Below are 16074 nucleotides of genomic sequence, written 5' to 3'. Positions count from 1 at the left end.
CACCCTTTTGTGGGATTCCTAGCGGGTCTTTTGCTCTTTAGGATTTCTTTATCCATGATGGCACTTATTGATGCCAAGAAAAGGTGCTCCAAGCTGTCATGCACATTTCCACATAAAAATGATGCGGGTTTATTGATTATTAAGACGATTTTAACCTCATTTATGCTTATTCAAACAGGGTTAAATAATGTGGTTTAGAATTTTATTGCGAGCAAGAAAAGAAGCAATAAAGAATTAATGAAGAATGATTTTATTATAATCATAATGGAAACATGTGCCCTATCGAGGCTCGGGGGTCGGGCTGTCCCCGAGGAGTGATCTCTAATAGTCACTGAGTCTATACATCCCTATCGGAAGGAAAAAAACATTTTGACGACGACGACCGGCCTTGACGCTTGTGAACCGGCCTTCCTAAAGATCTGGCTTAAAGAACGTCGAGAAGGATCTTGATTCCTCTTCGTTCTTTGATCTTTGTTAGGGTTGTATCCTAACCCTTGTTTCCCCGGATTATCCTTGATAATGGGTAGCTCCGGGATTCCTTGGGAGTCCTTGCCTAATCCTTGTCCTGGCAAGTATCCGTTCTTGGTGAGCATGGAGGCTACCTTCTTCATTTCTCGGGGAAACGTTTCGACATTGGCGATTTCCAATGCTTGGAAGGCGGTTTCTAAAGCTTCCTCTGCTACATCCACGTAAGGTATGGTGGATGGTTTGCTGATGAGTATGTCATCTTCAGCTTGTACAGTCACCAGTTTGTCACCCACTATGAACTTGACTTTCTGGTGGAGCGTAGAGGGTACAGCTTTCGCATCATGAATCCAAGGTCGGCCTAGGAGACAGCTGTATACAAGAGTAATATCCATCACTTGAAATTCGACGTTGAAGATGGTAGGTCCAATTTGGATTGGAAGATTGACTTCTCCCACCACTTCTCTTTTAGAACCGTCGAAAGCTCGAACGATCATGTTGCTCGGGCGCATTTGGACTCCCTTGATTGCCATTTGATCAAGAGTTCTTTTGGGCATCACGTTCAAGGAAGATCCGTTATCCACCAAGACCTTTGCGATGTGATACTCCTTGCACTTTACAGAGATGTGCAAGGGTTTGTTATGATTTGATCCCTCGGCGGGGATTTCTTCATCGGTGAAGGTGAGGTGATCATTAGCCTTGATGTGACTAACAATCCCATCAAACTTGTCTTGGGAGATTTTGTGCGACACATATGCCTCGTTCAATACTTTCAACAGAGCTTGCCGATGCGGTTCGGAGCTTAGGATCAACGACAACAGCGTAATCTTTGCTGGCATCTTATGAAGTTGATCCACGATGGAGTACTCGCTCTGTCGTATGAACTTTAACAGCTCGTCTGTCTCCTCCTCGGATTCTCTTTCCTCGGTTTTATCTTTTTCTTTTTCTTTATTCTTGGGAGCTTTGTTATGAAGATCATCGGGAGTGTAGATCCTACCACTCCTAGTCATGCCCCCAAGTCCAGCGGTGTTTGGAGATATCGCTGTCGGCAGAAGAGTGGATGTCGTATATCCACGGCACAGCCTTATTTGATTTGTAAGGGAAAGGCCTTGGAACTGTGATCCTTAATGGTGTCGGACCTTCCCCTTTATTCGTCTTGATTACCAACAACGGAGTTGATGTGCGCTTGCTTGGCGCGGTTGTTGGCTTACACTTAATAACGAACGGCGTGCGATCCATTCTTTGAACATACGCATCGATTAATCCTTTCTTTTTATTAATGTTTATTAATGGATTACTAGGAGAGATGTATGAATGACTCCTAGATCTCTCCATGATCTATATGCATGATATGAGATGATGAGGTTGAATATGCATGCATAGTGTTTATTCAACTAAGCATTATCATGTTTTTAGGATGTTCCTAAGATGATGCATGATATTGCTTGGTTTGGATAAATACATATTTTTCTTTTGGATATTTTGTATCTTTTTGTATTTTTGGGTGAAAAGGGAAACTACCTATATGAATGTGATGAAGGTAGATGTTAACACCATGTACTTAGAAGATCCTTATTCCTATTTATTATTTTTTTATTTAAAAAAAGAATGTTGTATGTTTAAAAGGTGCAATGTATGCTCATACAATGTCACATAAAAATGCACACACAATTCACTCATCCACGAACAGTCACGAGCGAATCACGAGGTAGGGGTCTCCTGCAGAAAAGTGCATATTCAAGGAGGATCTAATTGTTCTCACTTGGTCAAAGGCCCCCAAGGTGCCCCCATTATAGGGACCCAATTCCTCTCGTCGTAAGTCGATGGAAAGCTCCAACGCACTGTCGGACTCAAGTTCATGGTTATCACCTTGAGTGATGTTTTTCCGACAACGGTCTCGTAGGCTCCTATAGACCCATTCAACCGGCCGTACTAACATCCACTCCCTATGGTTAATCACTCATGCCCCCGGGTATAGAGGGAACTGTTGTGTGCAAAGGTTTGTGTACAGTTTGTATTTCAAACAATTGCGGAATTTAAACATACAACAGTTATTTAAAGCCACAAAATAAATCATATTATCATACAATCAAGGGGTAATGAAGTAATTTTTAACTATTATTTGTTAAAAACAATCTGTCACTAAATGGGACTGACTCTCGAAGCTTCCCCAGTGAAGTCGCCATCTGTCGCCACCGGCCCGAAACGGGCCTCGGCGGTCGCGAAGACGGTGGAGCTCGCTTTTATTTTAGTTTTGAAAATGTATTGGATTATTAGAACGACTTGTTCTCAAACTGAGACCTTGTCGATCTTATCCAATTTATTTATTAAAAGTCTCACTAATCCATATTAATCCCAAGCGGGACCCTCCATGGATTAGTGGTTTTCGCAAAAGGAGGGTTCGTGGAGTCGCCACCAATGTTTTACTCAAAACATTGGAAAAAGGGATAAGGCAATTGATTTTATAAATCAACTTTGGCCATTACAACCAGAGTTGGGTAAGGGAGTCGGTTACGCGTGGGGAAGGTGTTAGCACCCCACAGCGCCCCTTTCGGGTTCCCTATGACAGATTATTTCTAAAATAATAGCGTAAAATTACTAAATTACCCCTATTTATTATAAGCGATTATAATAAATTAACTATCTACATGATGACAGTTTAAATATGCACACAGAAAGCAGTAAAAGGAAGGATTTAAGAAGAAACCTCTTGAAGCGTGCTTTTATATATTGAGTAAAACTGGGAAGCTTTTTGGCGTTCCCTCGCTCTACAAGCTCGCTCGCTCTCTCCTATAAAATTTTGACTATGGAAATCCGGAGGATTTCCCTTCGACTAGGTTCGAATCTCCAAGCTAAGTGCTCGGAATTCCAGAACTTCGTCGGATCGACTCCCAGAGAGATTTCTAGGGCAGAACACTGCTCAAAAACCCCAGAATACTCAAGGAGGGAGTCAAAACTGAGTGTGAAAGTCCCGAATGACGTCCAATTGACGTCATATTTATAGGGAATAGGCGCAATACGGCCTACAGAAGCAATACGGCCGTATTGAAATTTTTGAACTTCAATACGGCCGTATTGAGTTCAATACGGCCGTATTGAAATTCAGAAATTTCAATACGGCCGTATTGAGTTCAATACGGCTGTATTGAAGCTTCAATACGGCCGTATTGATTTCAGTACGGCCGTATTGAAGTTTCAGAAACTTCAATATGCCGTATTGAGTTCACTGCGGCCGTATTGAAGCTTCAATACGGCCGTATTAAGTTCAGTACGGCCGTATTGGGCTTCATTCCCTCCACTTCCTTATTTTGAGCTATTCTAAGACCTCTAGACCTACAGAGAACCCTCCTAGGGCCTTCCAGGAGTCCTTCTGGCTGATCTTCCTTCAGTCTTCGAGAGTCTTCAAGCTTTATTTCCGACCCGGACAATTTTAGGGGTCTACAATGATAATGTTTAGTCGAATAAACACTATGCATGCATATTCATCACCATCATCTCATATCATGCATATAGATCATGGAGGGATCTAGGAGTTATTCATTTCATACATCTCTCCTAGTAATCCATTAATAAACATTAATAAAAAGAAAGAAATAATCGATGCGTATATTCAAAGAATGGATCGCACGCCGTTCGTTATCAAGTGTAAGCCAACAACCGCGCCAAGCGAGCACACGTCAACTCCGTTGTTGGTAATCAAGACAAACAAAAGGGAAGGTCCAACACCATTAAGGATCACAGTTCCAAGGCCTTTCCCTTACTAATCAAATAAGGCTGTGCCGTGGATATACGACATCCACTCTTCTGCCGACAGCGATATCTCCAACATCGCTGGACTTGGGGGCATGACTAGGAGTGGTAGGATCTACACTCCCGATGATCTTCATAACAAAGCCCCCAAGAATAAAGAAAAAGAAGAAAAGAAAACCGAGGAAAAAGAATCCGAGGAGGAGACTGACAAGCTGTTAAAATTTATCCGACAGAGCGAGTACTCCATCGTGGATCAACTTCATAGGACGCCAGCAAAGATTACGCTGTTGTCGTTGATCCTATGCTCCGAACCGCATCGGCAAGCTCTGTTGAAAGTCTTGAACGAGGCATACGTGTCGCACACTATCTCCCAAGACAAGTTTGAGGGGATTGTTAGTCACATCACGGCTAGTGATCACCTCACCTTCACCGATGAAGAAATCCCCGCCGAGGGATCAAACCACAACAAGCCCTTGCACATCTCTATAAAGTGCAAGGAGTATCACATCGCTAAAGTCTTGGTAGATAATGGATCTTCCTTGAATGTGATGCCAAAAAGAACGTTCAAGCAATTGGCAATCAAGGAAGTCCAACTGCACCCGAGCAACATGATCGTTCGAGCTTTCGACGGCTCTAAAAGAGAAGTGGTGGGAGAAGTCAATCTTCCAATCCAAATTGGACCCACCGTCTTTAAAGTCGAATTCCAAGTGATGGACATTACTCCCGCATACAGCTGTCTCCTCGGCCGACCTTGGATTCATGATGCGAAAGCTGTTCCTTCTACGCTCCACCAGAAAGTCAAGTTCATAGTGGGTGACAAACTGGTGACCGTACAAGCTGAAGATGACATACTCATCAGCAAGCCATCCACCATACCTTATGTGGATGCAACGGAGGAAGCTTTAGAAACCGCCTTCCAAGCATTGGAAATTGCCAATGTTGAGACGTTTCCCCGAGAAATGAAGAAGGTAGCCCATATGCTCACTAAGAACGGATACTTGCCAGGACAAGGATTAGGCAAGGACTCCCAAGGAATCCCGGAGCTACCCGTTATCAAAGATAATCCGGAAAAAAAAGGGTTAGGATACAACCCTAACAAAGATCAAAGAACGAAGAAGAATCAAGATCCTTCTCGACGTTCTTTAAGCCAGATCTTTAGGAAGGCCGGTTCACAAGCGTCAAGGCCGGTCGTCGTCGTCAAAATGTTTTTCTCCTTCCGATAGGGATGTATAGACTCAGTGACTATTAGAGATCACTCCTCGGGGACAGCCCGACCCCCGAGCCTCGATAGGGCACATGTTTCCACTATGATTATAATAAAATCATTCATTATTATTTCTTATTGCTTCTTTTCTCGCTTGCAATAAAATTCTAGACCACATTATTTTAACCCTGTTTGAATAAGCATAAATGAGGTTAAAATCATCTTGATAACAATAAACCCGCATCATGTTTATATGTGCATGACAGCTTGGAGCACCTTTTCTTGGCATCAATAAGTGCCATCATGGATAAAAGAAATCCTAAAAAACAAAAAGCTCGGCAGGAAACCCAAAAAGGGGGCTGCACAAAAATAAGAGCAAAAGACCCGCTAGGAATCCCACAAAAGGGTGACCTAGGCAAAAATTAGGGTTACAAAATAATGAACAAAAACAAAAGCCCGCTAAGACATCACAAATGGGTGTTTTAGGCAAAAGTTAGGGCCGTCAAAAAAAGAAAAACAAAATAAATCCATGATGGTACCATCAATTGAATTCAACAAGGGGCTCAAGCCTCGATAGGGCACATGTTTCCATCATGATTATAATAAAATCATTCTTTTTTATTGCTTCTTTTCTTGCTCGCAATAAAAATCTAAACCACGTTATTTAACCCTGTTTGAATAAACATGAATGAGGTTAAAATCATCTTGATAATAATAAACCCGCATCATTTTTATGTGGAAATGTGCATAACGACTTGGAGCACCTTTTCTTGGCCTCAATAAGTGCCGTCATGGATAAAAGAAATCCATTCAGGACAAAAATCCTAAAAAACAAAAAGCTCGGCAGGAAACCCAAAAAGGGGGCTGCACAAAAATAAGAGCAAAAGACCCGCTAGGAATCCCACAAAAGGGTGACCTAGGCAAAAGTTAGGGTTACAAAATGAAGACAAAAACCCGCTAGGAATCCCACGAAAAGGGTGACCTAGGCAAAAGTTAGGGTTACAAAATGAATACAAAAGCCCGCTAAGACATCACAAAAGGGTGTTTTAGGCAAAAGTTAGGGCCGTCAAAAAAAGAAAAAAAAACAAAATAAATCCATGATGGTACCATCAATTGAATTCAACAAGGGGCTCAAGAAAAGCTATCCAAGTTGTCAAAACACAATCATTAATAACAAAGATGTGCTTAACCTCATAAGTGTTTAATCGAACAAGCCTAAACACATAAGCCTACCATGGCCAGCCATTCTTACAAAAACTATTTTTCAAAAATAAAATAATCCCCTCTAAAACACAAACCTTTGAAAATATATCCTTTCCTTCTTTTCTCTCTTGTCCCAAACGATTTTTGAATAATCTTGTGGAAACATGGAGATATAGTGGTCAATAGGAGGGTTGACACATCTTCTAAAGAAAGGGAAGAATCATTTGGTTGATGACACCAAAATCAAATATGCATCATTCCTCGGTAACAGAAATCGGCAGAGCACAGTCCGTCTGGAGGAATGGCAAAATCCAAACACAAAAATGCATCGGTTAATTCTTTTGAAAAAAGAATCAAATAGAATTAGGTGCATCATACTGCATACATGCATACAGATGATAGGTGTACTGGAAGATCACTTATTCTCTGTTTATTGAAAAAACAAAAAAAATAAAAAATATAAACTTCAGAAAAAAACAATGCGCCCGTACCATGTTCAGTACACCCGTACTAAAATTGGGGTTATGAACAAATTTTTAACTCAAACATGGGCGTACTGAAATGGATGCGGCCGTATTGGCCATAAAGAAATTTTCAAAGACCTCGTCATGAGGCAATTGCATAAAATAGAAAAAATAGAAAAAATTGCTTGTGTATGACAGCAGCAAACAAAATGCAAAGATTCAGAAAATCAACAGCGTCATACAGAATAACTGAGCCTGGAGAGGCTTGCCGAAAGAATACTCTCAGAATAACTGAGCCTGGAGAGGCTTGCCGAAAGAATACTCTCAGAATAACTGAGCCTGGAGAGGCTTGCCGAAAGAATACTCTCAGAATAACTGAGCCTGGAGAGGCTTGTCGAAATAATACTCTCTCAAAATAACTGAGCCTGGAGAGGCTTGTCGAAATAATACTCTCTCAAAATAATTGAGCCTGGAGAGGCTCGCCGAAATAATACTCTCTCATAATAACTGAGACATTTATGTACAGAAAAAGCCGAAAAACAACAGAAAAGGCAAAAATACAGAAAAAGCCAAAAAATGACAAAAAAGGCAAAAATACAGAAAAAGCCAAAAAATGACAAAAAAGGCAAACATACAGAAAAAGTCAAAAGTCGACAAAAAAAGACAAAGATTTCACATCTTTCAGAATAACTGAGCCTGGAGAGGCTCGCCGAAATAATACTCTCAGAATAATTGAGCCTGGAGAGGCTTGCTGAAATAATACTCTTACAGAATAACTGAGCCTGGAGAGGCTTGCTGAAATAATACTCTCATCAGAATAACTGAGCCTGGAGAGGCTTACTGAAATAATACTCTCTCAGAATAACTGAGCCTGGGGAGGCTCGCCGAAATAATACTCTTTCAGAATAACTAAGCCTGGAGAGGCTTGCAGAAATAATACTCTCTCAGAATAAATGAGCCTGGAGAGGCTCGCAGAAATAATACTCCCCAGAGAAACCTCAACTCAAGCTCACGGAACGAATCCCCAGCGAGAGCTATCAAAGCAAAATCGACGCAATCCCCAATGGAAGTGCGATCATCCAAACAGTATATACAAGTCAAAGGACTTAAACTTCCTCAGTGAAGATAGCTCTCCAGCTCAAGTGTTGAGTGAGGCTAAGCCTGCAGAGGCTTCCTAAATAATACTCTGGGATACATAAGATCCCTCATTCCCCAATCGCCTACTCAGAGGCATCCCTGCAAAAGGAGAAAAATCAAAAAAATATCAATAAATATTCCCCAAGCGGAATCCGGCACTCAGCCGAACACTGAACCCCAATTCCTCAGTCGCCTACATAAGAGGCACTCCTTCAAAAGGAAAAATCATAAAAAGATCAATAATCATTCCCCAAGTGGAATCCGGCTCTCAGCCTATCATTGAACATCAAGATGATCTGCCTAACAGAAGAGGCCAATCACAAACCAATGACAAAATCCCCTGGCGGATAACAGCCTACACAGAGGCAACAAAATCCAAAAATTAAAAAGAGTTACCCGAATAAGGATAACCGGGATACTCCACCAACGTCCAAAGGACGTCAGCCAATCATAAGGCAGTGCTCATCTCAGAAAGAGCATCTTCGTGTCTACACCCCAAGGAAACAGAAATTCCTCAATGGGCGCCAACTACTCAATGGAAAGTTGGGACACAAGAACCTATGAGTAACTGCACATCCCCTAGACGGATCCCTGCGTTATCCAGCCCTCACTGGCACAAAAATCAAAAACAATCGTCGAAACAGCATCGTGGACTGTGGAGACAAAATCAACATCCAGAATCCCCAGCGGATAACAGCCTACACAGAGGCAGCAAAAATCAGAAAATCAAAAAGAGATACCCGAATAAGGATGAACCGGGATACTCCACCAACGTCAAAGGACGTCAGCCAAACATAAGGCATCGCTCAACTCAGAGAGAAAGAGCATCTGTGTCTACACCCCAAGGAGTCAGAAATTCCCCATGGGTACCAACAATGCAATGCAAGTTGGGGCACAGGAACCTGTGAATGACTGCACATCCCCTAGACGGATCCCTGCGTTATCCAGCCCTCAGTGGCACAAAATCAGAAAAAACCGTCGAAGCAGCATCGTGGACTGTGGAGACAAAATCATCTCAAAGCCTAAAAGGCAATACTCAGCTACCCAGTTGTCGAGAGCACCGAGGTATGCACAAGTCTGGAGAGACGGTACTCAAACAAAGTCTGGAGAGACGGTACTCAAACAAGGTCTGGAGAGACGGTACTCAAACAAGGTCTGGAGAGACGGTACTCAAACAAGGTCTGGAGAGACGGTACTCAAACAAGGTCTGGAGAGACGGTACTCAAACAAAGTCTGGAGAGACGGTACTCAAACAAGGTCTGGAGAGACGGTACTCAAACAAGGTCTGGAGAGACGGTACTCAAACAAGGTCTGGAGAGACGGTACTCAAACAAGGTCTGGAGAGACGGTACTCAAACAAGGTCTGGAGAGACGGTACTCAAACAAGGTCTGGAGAGACGGTACTCAAACAAGGTCTGGAGAGACGGTACTCAAACAAGGTCTGGAGAGACGGTACTCAAACAAGGTCTGGAGAGACGATACTCAAACAAAGTCTGGAGAGACGGTACTCAAACAAAGTCTGGAGAGACGGTACTCAAACAAAGTCTGGAGAGACGATACTCAAACAAAGTCTGGAGAGACGATACTCAAACAAAGTCTGGAGAGACGATACTCAAACAAAGTCTGGAGAGACGATACTCAAACAAAGTCTGGAGAGACGGTACTCAGACAAAGTCTGGAGAGACAATACTCAAACAAAGTCTGGAGAGACAGTACTCAAGGTCTGGAGAGACAATACTCAAGGTCTGGAGAGACAATACTCAGCCATCAGCGTCGTCAGAGGCACGTTGGTGTTAAACTCAGCTACCGAGGATGTCAGAAGCGCCGAGGTATGCACCCACCTGGAGAGGCTACTCAACAATTTTCCACCGGAAGACATTACAAGTCAGAAGGTCGGCACATCACCCGGACAATTGGGTCAACTCCTTTACTTGTCAGCCGGTACACCAAAAGGCCGTCCGACTAAGTAAAGGGGGGGCAGCTGTAGACCCCTAAAATTGTCCGGGTCGGAAATAAAACTCGAAGACCCTCAAAGATCGAAGGAAAGTCAGCCAGAAGGACTCCTAGAAGACCATAGGATGGCTATCTGTAGATTTAGAGGTCTTAGAGTAGCTTAAAATAAGGAAGTGGAGGGAATGAAGCCCAATACGGCCGTACTAAACTTAATACGGCCGTATTGAAGCTTCAATATGCCCGCAGTGAACTCAATACGGCGTATTGAAGTTTCTGAAACTTCAATACGGCCGTACTGAAATCAATACGGCCGTATTGAAGCTTCAATACAGCCGCAGTGAACTCAATACGGCCATATTGAAATTTCTGAGCTTCAATACGGCCGTATTGAACTCAATACGGCCGTATTGAAGTTCAAAAATTTCAATACGGCCGTATTGATTCTGTAGCCCGTATTGGGCCTGTTCCCTATAAATATGACGTCAATTGGACGTCATTGGACACTTCACACTCAGTTTTGACTCCCTCCTTGAGTATTCTGGGGTTTTTGAGCAGTGTTCTGCCCTAGAAATCTCTCTGGGAGTCGATCCGACGAAGTTCTGGAATTCCGAGCACTTAGCTTGGAGATTCGAACCTAGTCGAAGGGAAATCCTCCGGATTTCCATAGTCAAAATTTTATAGGAGGGAGCGAGCGGGCTTGTAGAGCGAGGGAACGCCAAAAAGCTTCCCAGTTTTACGAAATATATAAAAGCACGCTTCAAAGGTTTCTTCTTAAAGTCCTTCCTTTTACTGCTTTCTGTGTGCATATTTAAACTGTCGTCATGTAGATAGTTAATTTATAATTGCTTAGAATAAATAGGGGTAATTTAGTAATTTTACGCTGTTATTTTAGAAATAATCTGTCATAGGGAACCCGAAAGGGGCGCTGTGGGGTGCTAACACCTTCCCCACGCGTAACCGACTCCCTTACCCGACTCTGGTTGTAATGGCCGAAGTCGATTTTTGAATCGATTGCCTTATCCCTTTTTCCAATGTTTTGAGTAAAACATTGGTGGCGACTCCAAAGAACCCTCCTTTTTATGAAAACCACTAATCCATGGAGGGTCCCGCTTGGGATTAACATGGATTGGTGAGACATTTAATAAATAAATTGGATAAGATCGACAAGGTCTCAGTTTGAGAACAAGTCGTTCTAATAATCCAATACATTTTCAAAACTAAAATAAAAGCGAGCTCGACCGTCTTCGCGACCGCCGAGGCCCGTTTGGGCCGGTGGCGACAAGCATGAGTTTGCCCTCTCCAGGGATTTGTGATAGTTTTGTCTCCACAGTCCACGATGCTGCTTCGATGACTGTTTTTTATTTTTGTGCCACTGAGGGCTGGATAACGCAGGGATCCGTCTAGGGGATGTGCAGTTACTCATAGGTTCTTGTGTCCCAACTTTCCATTGCGTAGTTGGTGCCCACTGGGGAATTTCTGATTCCTTGGGGGTGCAGACACAAAGATGCTCTTTCTGATGTGAGCGGTGCCTTATGGTTGGCTGACGTCCTTTCGACGGTGTTGGAGTATCCCGGTTATCCTTATTCGGGTGACTCTTTTTGATTTTCTGGTTTTATTGCCTCTGCGTAGGCTGTTATCCACTGGGGGATTCTGTCGTATGATTTTGTCTCCACAGTCCACGATGCTGCTTCGACGGTTGTTTTTTTATTTTGATGCCGCTGAGGGCTGGATAACGCAGGGATCCGTCTAGGGGATGTGCAGTTACTCATAGGTTCTTGTGTCCCAACTTTTCATTGTGTAGTTGGTGCCCATTGGGAAATTCTGTTTCCGTGGGGATACAGACACAAAGATGCTCTTCCTGAGGTGAGCGATGCCTTATGATTGGCTGACGTCCTTTCGACGTTGGTGGAGTATCCCGGTTATCCTTATTCGGGTGACTCTTTTTGATTTTCTGGTTTTATTGCCTCTGCGTAGGCTGTTATCCACTGGGGGATTCTGTCGTATGATTTTGTCTCCACAGTCCACGATGCTGCTTCGACGGTTGTTTTTTATTTTGATGCCGCTGAGGGCTGGATAACGCAGGGATCCGTCTAGGGGATGTGCAGTTACTCATAGGTTCTTGTGTCCTAACTTTTCATTGTGTAGTTGGTGCCCATTGGGAAATTCTGTTTCCGTGGGGATGCAGACACAAAGATGCTCTTCCTGAGGTGAGCGATGCCTTATGATTGGCTGACGTCCTTTCGACGTTGGTGGAGTATCCCGGTTATCCTTATTCGGGTGACTCTTTTTGATTTTCTGATTTTTGTTGCCTCTGTGTAGGCTATTATCCGCTGAGGGATTCTGTCGTATTGGTTTTGACTGGCCTCTTCTGTTAGGCGGATCATCTTGACGTTCGGTATTTGATTGGATACCGAATTCCTCTTGGGGAACGGGTATTGATCTTTTTGGGTTTTCCTTTTTTGGAGGAGTGCCTCTAAGTAGGCAAATGATCTTGATGTTCGGTGTTCGGCTGAGTGCCGGATTCCGCTTGGGGAATGGTTATTGATTTTTTTTGGATTTTCTCTTTTTGAAGGAGTGCCTCTGAGTAGGCGAATTATCTTGATGTTTGGTGTTCGGCTGAGTGCCGGATTCCGCTTGGGGAATGGTTATTGATCTTTTTGATTTTTCTCTTTTTGAAGGAGTGCCTCTGAGTAGGCGAATGGGGATTGAAGATCTTATGTATCCCAGAGTATTATTTAGAAAGCCTTTTCAGGCTTAGCTTCACTCGTCGCTTGAGTTGGAAAGCTATTCTCCACTGAGGAAGTATGAGTCCTTTCGACTTGGATATTCTGTCTGGATGATCAAACCCTCCTTGGGGAATCTTGCTGATCTTGGTTTGATAGCTTTCACTGGGGAATTTGGCCCGTGAGTGGAAGCTGAGATATCTCTGGGGAGTATTATTTCGGCGAGCCTCTCCAGGCTCAATTATTCTGAGAGGGAGTATTGTTTCGGCAAGCCTCTCCAGGCTCAATTATTCTGATGAGGGAGTATTGTTTCGGCAAGCCTCTCCAGGCTCAATTATTCTGAGAGAGTATTATTTCGGCAAGCCTCTCCAGGCTCAGTTATTCTGTACGAGTATTATTTCGGCAAGCCTCTCCAGGCTCAGTTATTTTGTACAATTTGTTGGGTTTTCTGTATTTTGCCTTTTTTTTGTTGATTTTTGGCTTTTTCTGTATTTTTGCCTTTTTTGTCGATTTTTCGGCTTTTTCTGTTGGAGGGATCTCAAACACACTCACAGATGAAGTATGCAGAGGAATGAAGATGTTGTGATGAATGAGAATGGGCCAATACGGGCCGTATTGAATTTAATACGCCCGTATTGGTGTGGATGTTATGGCCAATGCTGCCCTATTCATTTCGGTACCGTCTTCATTTCTCGGGGAAACGTTTCAACATTGGCACTTTCCAATGCTTGGAAGGCGGTCTCTAGATTTTCCTCCTCGGATTCTTTATTTTCCTTTCCTTTATTCTTGGGAGCTTTTATCATGAAGATCATTGGGAGTGTAGATCCTGCCACTCCTAGTCATGCCCCCAAGTCCAGCGATGTTAGAGAAATCGCTGTCGGCAGAAAAATGGATGTCGTATATCCATGGCACAGCCTTATTTGATTCGTAGGGAAAAGGCCTTGGAGTAGTGATCCTTAACGGTGTCGGACCTTCCCCTTTGTTCGTCTTGATTACCAACAACGAAGTTGTCGTGTGCTCGCTTGGCGCAGTTGTTGGTTTGCATTTGATAACAAATGGCGTGCGATCCACTCTTTGATTATACGCATCGATTAATTCTTTCTTTTTATTAATGTTTATTATTAAATTACTTGGAGAGATGTATGCAAATGAATGACTATGAAATGCAAAGGCAATTGAGAGATTTCATAAATCAAAAACTTGATTTCATTGATCATAGAAAGTGTACAACTTATCATACAATGCTTTGAAGCAATTTTTTACAATATGAGAAAAGCCGATAAAAACCCACAGGCGGGTTCATTTTTCTTCTCCATTCGTCTTCGGCTTCCTCCACATGACGTGCCATTGCTTCAACTTGCATATGGACGGCTTGGCTCATATCATCACTGATTTTCTGAGCGTCCTTCGCCTTTTGAGTGTGATAGTTGATCATGGCCTGCAGTTCGTTAAGCTCGTCTTCGGCTCGATCCTTCTCCTCTCGGAGTCTAGCCATCTGTGCTAGTCCTTCCCTTTCTCTCTTGCGGAAATCGGAAAGGCTTGCGGTTTGTTGTTGAGCAACTTCCCGCCATTGCTGTGCATCAGATCGAGTCAAGAGCAGATTGTCTTGCATGTCCTTGATCAACTGTGCCTGCCTTGCATGTTCGGCTTCAAGGTGTGCTATCTTTGCGTTGACTTCTTGGAGTTGACTACTCGGTTCAACCTTTGGCATTTTGGATGCCCGAGTAGCCTCCTCATTGAGGTTAGCACACTCATCCTTGAGCCGCTCTATCTCGTGGTCTTTCTTCTTGCATTGCCTTTGTAGACCATCGATGACGAAACTGGATTCTTCATTTTTCTCTTCAAGAACTCTCATTTGAGCTCCCATAATTTCCAGCTTCTTGGTCAAGGCGTCGACTTGTTCTTGCATTATCCTCCTTGTAGTTGCAGTTGCGCAAGAGGTGGATGGTTGGGACACCCCTCTCTCGCTCCTCCATATCTCGTAGTCGGTGGAGGCGGATACCCGAGGCTGTAGACCCCTAAAATTGTCCGGGTCGGAAATAAAGCTTGAAGACTCTCGAAGACTGAAGGAAGATCAGCCAGAAGGACTCCTGGAAGGCCCTAGGAGGGTTCTCTGTAGGTCTAGAGGTCTTAGAATGGCTCAAAATAAGGAAGTGGAGGGAATGAAGCCCAATACGGCCGTACTGAACTTAATACGGCCGTATTGATGCTTCAATACGGCCGCAGTGAACTCAATACGGCGTATTGAAGTTTCTGAAACTTCAATACGGCCGTACTGAAATCAATACGGCCGTATTGAAGCTTCAATACAGCCGTATTGAACTCAATACGGCCGTATTGAAATTTCTGAATTTCAATACGGCCGTATTGAACTCAATACGGCCGTATTGAAGTTCAAAAATTTCAATACGGCCGTATTGCTTCTGTAGGCCGTATTGCGCCTATTCCCTATAAATATGACGTCAATTGGACGTCATTCCACACTTTTTTACTCAGTTTTGACTCCCTCCTTGAGTATTCTGGGGTTTTTGAGCAGTGTTCTGCCCTAGAAATCTCTCTGGGAGTCGATCCGACGAAGTTCTGGAATTCCGAGCACTTAGCTTGGAGATTCGAACCTAGTCGAAGGGAAATCCTCCGGATTTCCATAGTCAAAATTTTATAGGAGGGAGCGAGCGGGCTTGTAGAGCGAGGGAACGCCAAAAAGCTTCCCAGTTTTACGAAATATATAAAAGCACGCTTCAAAGGTTTCTTCTTAAAATCCTTCCTTTTACTGCTTTCTGTGTGCATATTTAATTGTCATCATGTAGATATTTAAAGTATAATCGCTTATAATAAATAGGGGTAATTTAGTAATTTTACTGTTATTTTAGAAATAATCTGTCATAGGGAACCCGAAAGGGGCGCTGTGGGGTGCTAACACCTTCCCCACGCGTAACCGACTCCCTTACCCAACTCTGGTTGTAATGGCCAAAGTTGATTTATAAAATCAATTGCCTTATCCCTTTTTCCAATGTTTTGAGTAAAACATTGGTGGCGACTCCACGAACCCTCCTTTTGCGAAAACCACTAATCCATGGAGGGTCCCGCTTGGGATTAATATGGATTGGTGAAGACATTTAATAAATAAATTGGATAAGATCGACAAGGTCTCAGTTTGAGAACAAGTCGTTCTAAT

Source organism: Cajanus cajan, chromosome 9 (assembly GCF_000230855.2).
Source record: "Cajanus cajan strain Asha chromosome 9, NIPB_CcT2T_4, whole genome shotgun sequence".
NCBI classification, from domain to species: Eukaryota; Viridiplantae; Streptophyta; class Magnoliopsida; order Fabales; family Fabaceae; genus Cajanus; species Cajanus cajan.
This window is presented reverse-complemented; position numbering follows the sequence as displayed.